This window comes from Branchiostoma lanceolatum, chromosome 6 (assembly GCF_035083965.1).
Source record: "Branchiostoma lanceolatum isolate klBraLanc5 chromosome 6, klBraLanc5.hap2, whole genome shotgun sequence".
In the NCBI taxonomy this organism is placed as follows: domain Eukaryota; kingdom Metazoa; phylum Chordata; class Leptocardii; order Amphioxiformes; family Branchiostomatidae; genus Branchiostoma; species Branchiostoma lanceolatum.
The window spans coordinates 21,580,839-21,588,049 of record NC_089727.1 but is presented as its reverse complement, the minus strand read 5'-3'; positions in this window follow the sequence as shown (position 1 = coordinate 21,588,049).

Below are 7,211 nucleotides of genomic sequence, written 5' to 3'. Positions count from 1 at the left end.
GCTATTTTCAGCATATCTTGGCCTCCTGCGCCCTGGTATTTCAACCGAATGACCTGAAATTTGCTGTATATGTGGCTTGAAGAAATATTTAAAGGACTACATTCCCATTTTTGGCATACATATATTCAAAACGATTTATTTTGGGCTTTCTTGACAATATTTTCCACTTCTGTCACTTTCAATACTACATATGACCTAAAGGTCATTGACCCCAAGTGCCTTGCACCTGGCCTTGCATGCTTGTGAGCCTTGCGACCACCTGATTGGTCAATTGGGTTAATCTAATTATCTTGCATTCCTGACGCAGGTGTGCTAGTATTCATGCCAAATATGGTATGGGAATTCCTAGGACATGTGATTACATGGCTTTGTTCACTCTTTTTTTAACAAAGATACACATCTCCAGTTCCTATGTATTAAACCAAAATAATGTGAAATCTGGTATGTGTCTGCCTTGGTCATGTACACAGGCCCTCATTCAAATGTTTGGCATACAGCCTTTCAAAACGATTTTTTAAACAAAGAATTTTTTCGTTTCGTTATTTTCAACCCAAAGTACATTCAAACAAAGGGGTGTCACATTTTTATATTTCACCCGTACTATCGCTGAAATATGTTGTTTTTGGTCATTTCCTTCTTCTCCTGTCAAATCTTCATATGTATACTCTGGAAAACTTCATTCTTCCCTGGGGTTGATCTTTTTTAATTCAATTTTGAACTGGGTTGATTATGCGCAAGAGTGTAATTTTCAGCGGATATTTTTCGAATGGTTTACATGGAAATGGCACGGAATATCCCATTCTTGCAAGGGGAGGATTCTTTAATTATTTCTTTCAATTTTGAGCTGGAATGATTATGAAAAAGTCCATTTGTTAGCAGAAGTGTATTTGTTAATCAATAAGTGGATATGGTTGTGGACTGGTCCAAATTGTGTTGAGGTGCTACTGGAAGACTCAATTTTGGACTGGGGTGATTCATTTTTTTAGTGCAAGTATTTTAGAATGGTCCATTGTTATTTTGGGAGAGTCCATTTTTTGCATGGCGAGGAGTATGGCTAAACATGCTGTATTTGCTCGCAAATGTTGCCTTTCTAGTATGTTGATAGATTTATTAGGAGTTTAATTCATCTGTATCTCTGTTATATTTTGTATGACCCTTACCTCTTCCCTCATGTTTTTGTAATTGACTTAATTGACTTATAAGGTTTTTAACCCTATCCAGACTGGGGGGGGGGGGCTAAAAGTGCCCGCGCCAACTTTGACATCGTATTACTGCCGAACGATGTATGCTAGGACAACCAAACTTGGTGACTTTTCCTAAAATTTTGTTGGCAACAATTTTATAATAATGCTCTAAGTTTATAATTTTTTCATGTTGCCATGGCAACGGGTTTCTGACTGGCATTTTATGCAAAAATCATTAATATTTTGAAAACAATGATATTTCTCGGGTTTTCTTGCACAACTACACTAGTTTTCCTTCATGTATAACATAACATGTAATTAGATGTAACTTTCCTGATTTAATATTCATAATTTATGCTAATTTGATGACGTAATCAGCCAAAATCCAAGATGGCGGACTATATCACTATTTCAGGTATCAGCAGGCTTTTTCGCCCTTAAAATCGTCAATACCTGACATTTTCTTTATCAGAAACATTTAGATTAACGTTTTTAGTCTATTTTCAGCGTCCGTTGGGGTCATAAGTGGAAAAAAAGGATTTTTGAAAATTTCAAAATGGCCGATCCAAGATGGCGGATCCCAAGGGATCGCTAACAACACATGATGCCATTCTATGACGTCATTTTGACGTCAACGTACCTACCATTGACGTTGTATGTCTTTGCATACCTTAAAATGAATAATACAAACCGTTTTGTTTAATCCCTTTAGATATTACGGGAATTCCCTATTTAGCCAATAAAATCACATCGATGACGTCATAATTACGTCATATTACGTCATAACGTCACCAAAATTACAGGAATTATAAAACTTGACGTGAATATCACTCCCTACAAATTTGGTGATGATACATCATACCGTTCGGAAATTATGAGGGGGGCCGAATCAGCCCCCCCCCCCCCAGTCCCAGATATACCAAAAAAGCCCAGTCTGGATAGGGTTAATGATGTAATCTGTATCTATGTTATATTTTGTATGACCCTTACCTCTTCCATTATGTCCTCAATGAAAAGCGGCCTACAGGCCGATATGACCATTTCATAAATACACCGGTCCATACAAACAATCTCTGAAATATCAAAGCTGCTGACGCCGAATGGCAGCCGACCAGACCCTTGCGACAGTTCCACAAAATGCAAGTGTGGAGCAAATATGTATCTGTTCTGTATCATATGATTGTAAACCCTGCAGCAATTCAGCACTGGCTGCCATTGTACGGGTGATTTCTGACTAATAAACCAGACCAATAAACCAATAAAAGACTATATCAGATGTCAATGATAGTGCACCGGGTGGGCTATTTGAGGGAACAAATTATATTCTAGTTCTCAGAGTACATGCTAGAGGGCAGACCACGACTATCTAAGTGCAGTTGATTGTCATCTGTGGATTTCCATTGAATCGTTAAAATGATTTCAGTTCGGAAGACTTCTTTTTTGCGGTGGGGGGGAGGCGTTCTCTCTCGGTGTTTTAAGTTAACAATTGAATAAACCACACTAACGTAACAATTTACAGACCATTATATCAGTTGCGGATGAGTTTTGCAAGAAGAACCGTGAATACTTCTCGAGTGACCTAGAAATTGATACTCATTTGTCTCATTATCATAATGTAGGCAATATTAGAAAAATCACATTTTACGCAAATTGCTGCATTTATTATGGAAAAGTCAGTATTATACTTTTCTAAGGAGCAATACATTGTTGCTATATTGACAATAATAACAAATTTCTGTTATTGGACAGGAATTTCTTTCAAATTACGTAATAAACAATGCAAAATCATCTAGGGTCCGTTTGGACCCCAGCAGACAACACACAGACTTTAGAGTATAACTCCCAGAAAAACCGGCTAATCTCGGTAAAATTTCTTAGAAGTTGTAAGACATATACACAAACAAACTCAAGGAAGGAATTTTTTCTGCGACGGAAAATGTTGTTATGGCAGACATGAAAACACGCCTGGGGTCCAAACTGACCCCATACGGTCAGATGGGGATTAACTGATGCTAAATTTAATTATCACCTTAGTTTATCTATATCAGAATCAGTCCATCAACAAGCTGCAATCATGGAATGATATGTTGTCTTACCACCATGCTATTAAACTGTGACGTTTTTTTGTTGTAACCTGTACTGAACCCAGTGGGTATGTGTATACGATAAAGGTCTTTATTCATTTATTCATTAACCCTCCCCCTCCTATGTACGCCTTTTGGCACAAATTTTGTCATGGTTAATTTGTAAGGCAGCAGGAAGAGGGTTACGGTACAACAACGGAGATAAACGGAATCACTTTACTCTCTTAACATTAAGAAACATAAAGGGTGCAACCTTAAAAACACAGAGTACAACTAAAAAACATACAACATGAACATCACACAGAATAAAACTTAGATTCCACAGAGACATTGATACCAAGTATGGACTGTTTGGATGACTGACAGAAGCTCTGTTACATTCTGTACAGTATCACAATCATGTTTCCATAAGTTTTCTCTTCACCCTACTTCAGTCTATTACCTGACAGTTTTATCATTTCCCATTAGAATATGATCTATCTATTACTAAATGCACTTTTCTACTTACTGAACACTGTTCAAGTCAATAAAATATCAATGTAAAAACACGGAATCCAGTTGATGAAATCGAAACATACTGTTAAAATCTCAATTCGTTCATCGAATAAATGTTATACTGCATTCAATGTTTTAATGCATGATATAGCTGTATCTGTATCTATATACAGCCAGGATAACCATTCTTCAGCGTAACACATCAGCAGCTGATTATACGAGGGTAAGTCAATAAGTTTTGCAAGTGGCTTCATAACAGGCTCATTTTTCATCAAATGAGTTTACAGAAAAAGTACAGTTTTAGTCTTCTACAATAGCAATAATTGGGTCAGGGAAATGTTCAATTACACCGTAATTGAGCCTCTTTTGCACTGCCGTTTGCCTCTGACGGAGTACCTAGTGTGTGGTCAGTGTGGTGAACCCACTATGACCCCTTTGGGGAAGCGGTACAGCCCAGAGGGCAGAGGGCACTCAGAGTCGAGAGTCCTGGAAAACAAGCAGAATAAACTGAGCTCTCCCAACTTACCGATGTGCTTGTGATGACTTTGGTTATAAGAACCTAGTATCTAACATTGGCGTCACGGACTATACCTGAACCTACTGTCATCACCTCGAAGAGGAACGGAACTGTTTCCACCTCTCCATCCTACTGTGCCGCGGATTGCAAGCTGAAGACGCTCATCCGTCAAGTAAGAGGAGAAGGAACTTTCCCCCTTCAATTCAACACATCTTCCTGGGAAGCCACGGACCTCTGCACCGTTTTCCAGCAACACTTCAACCTACATCTTTTGGACATTCCGGTTCCGGAAAGTTACCATTTCTCCACTTCTACCCCGCCACATGCCAAGGAAGGTCAGTGCATCTAGGCCTCTAACCAGTTCCAGATGTTGAGGGAGACAGAAGTCTGGGCCTGCTGACGGGCCGTCTGAAGACAATCTCCTGTTTCTCATGCCGGACTCATTGCATTGTATTGTATTTCCTGTTTCCTGTTAGGATTGAAATCCAGTTCCTTTTCCTTATTTTATTGTCACCTGTGGCTCTGTTAGACCTCCTAACTGTATCTTAGGCCTACCCTCTGTGCCATTTGTTTTTGTACTCAAGCCACATTCTCGCTAATTTAGACATTCCTCAGTGTGTGCTAGCCTTCGTTTCTGGTTTTAACCAGACGGGCGTTTCCAAAGCCGTTCGTTGTATCGCATATATTTTTGTCATTGTAAACTTATATCTGCAATCCCAAGCCTGTTGAGCTGTCCGCGTGCCATGGCGCCTCCGAAATTCAGTCAAATGTCAGTAGCAAGTCTCCGGAAAGCCTGTGGGGAGCGGGGAATCGACCCCTCTGCCATGGACAAAGAGGACATGCTGGCTTCTTTGTACAGCCACGAACATAAGCAGCAGGCCGACGAGGCGAGCGCTGTCAAATTGAAGGAGCTGGAGCTCGAGAAGCTGAAGCTGGAGCTTGAGACAGCAAAAGTGCGTCATAACGCAGAACATCAGTTGTTGGTCGAAGAACGGCGCCTCTTAGAAACGAAACTGGAACTTGAAGGACATAAACTCACCCCAGCCACAACAGAATCTACAAAGGGCCCCAAGATCCCACAGTTCTATGAAGGGGAAGACGTCGAGGTGTACCTCACCACCTTTGAACGCCTCGCAACCGCCAACGGATGGCCTAAGTCTCGGTGGGCGCCAAAGCTGGCGGCTTTGCTCTCGGGTAAGGCGCGAGAGGCATTTGTGCAGTTGTCCGAGATCGATAGCATGGATTACGATAAAGTTAAACTAGCCATCTATGCCAAGTATGAGCTGACGGCGGAGGAGTACAGACACCGATTTCGGACCTCCCGTAAACAACCCTCGGATAGCTACAAGGAGTGGCTTTGTAAACTCAATGTTGGTCTGGGTCGTTGGGCAGACGCAGCAGAGCGTGAACGTCAGAAGAAGGATGACACTAAGGAGCAGTTCCTTACAAAGCTCATAATAAGGGAGCAGTTCCTAGAGGGCTGTCCGCCCGACCTCGCGGATAAGTTACAAGAACAGGATATATGGGAGCCAAAAGACTTGGCCACAGCAGCTGATAGAATCACAAACAAACACAAATTCGCTAACTCAGGCGCCAGTTCATCGTCGCCCCAGCTAACCTGTTCCTACTGCAAGAACCCTGGACATGACATCAGGAGCTGCAAGAAGCTGAAGGCCAAACCACAGAACAGCATGTTCTGTGATGGCCGTTACCAGTTCTGGGATTCCGACCAACCCATCCCAGACAACAAGTGGAGCATGGAAGGTGCGATCGATGGCCGACGGGTGCACATCTACAGAGATACTGGCAGTACAATGACATTTGTTAATGGCAAATATGTATCCCAGAAGTCTTACCTCGGAGACTTCATTCGAGTCAGGATGGCCAACGGCACTGTGGACGAGATCCCCACTGCCCTGGTCACCCTCAATGTGGCGGGCGAACAGAAACAGATTGAGGTCGGCGTCATGAATACCCCCTTCCCTGTCCTGCTGGGCAACGACTATCACACTGCCTGCGTCGTAACTCGTGCACAGGCCCACCGAGCCCACGCAGCGGAGGAGAAGATTGCAGAAGAGGCATCCACATCCGACGTTCATCCTACCCCTCTCTACACGTTGGACGACACAACCAGGGAAAACTCAGACGACCATGCCATTGATAGGTATCCGATGCCCAGGATAGACGAAACTATCGACGGAGTAGGCGCATCACGTTACATCTCAGTCATCGACTTGACGAAGGGTTTCTACCAGATACCACTATCATCCAGGGCCAGGAGTAAATCAGCATTTCAGACGTTTCTCGGCCATTTCGAGTTCACCAGGATGCCCTTCGGGATGAAAAATGCGCCTGCCTGTTTCCAGCGTATGATGGATAAGATACTCAGAGGAGCGGAAGAATATGCAAGAGCAGTGATGGACGACATTGTGGTCAGCAGCCTCACATGGGAAGACCACCTAAACCATCTCGATGACATCTTCGCGCGCCTGGCAAAAGCCTGCCTGACTGTAAAACCGTCAAAATGCAGACTGGCTATGCCAAGGGCGGACTACCTGGGTAAGGTGGTCGGACAAGGCGAGGTATGCCCCATGTCCAGCAAGGTGGCCGCCATCCAAAACACACCAGCTCCTAAGACCAAAAAAGGAGTCCGAGCGTTCATTGGGTTGGTGAACTACTACAAGGATTTCATTGCCAACATGGCCAATGTCGCAGCCCCCCTTACAGATCTCCTGAAGAAGAACCAGCCAAATCACATCAACTGGACGCCGCAATGCGCCGCTGCATTCAACAAGTTGAAGGAAGCTCTCTGCCACGAACCGGTGCTCAAAATAGCCAACCACGACAAGCCCTTCATCGTCCAGGTTGACGCGTGTGACAACGGTATTGGAGCTGTCCTCAGCCAAAGAGATGCTGCAGGTTGTGACCACC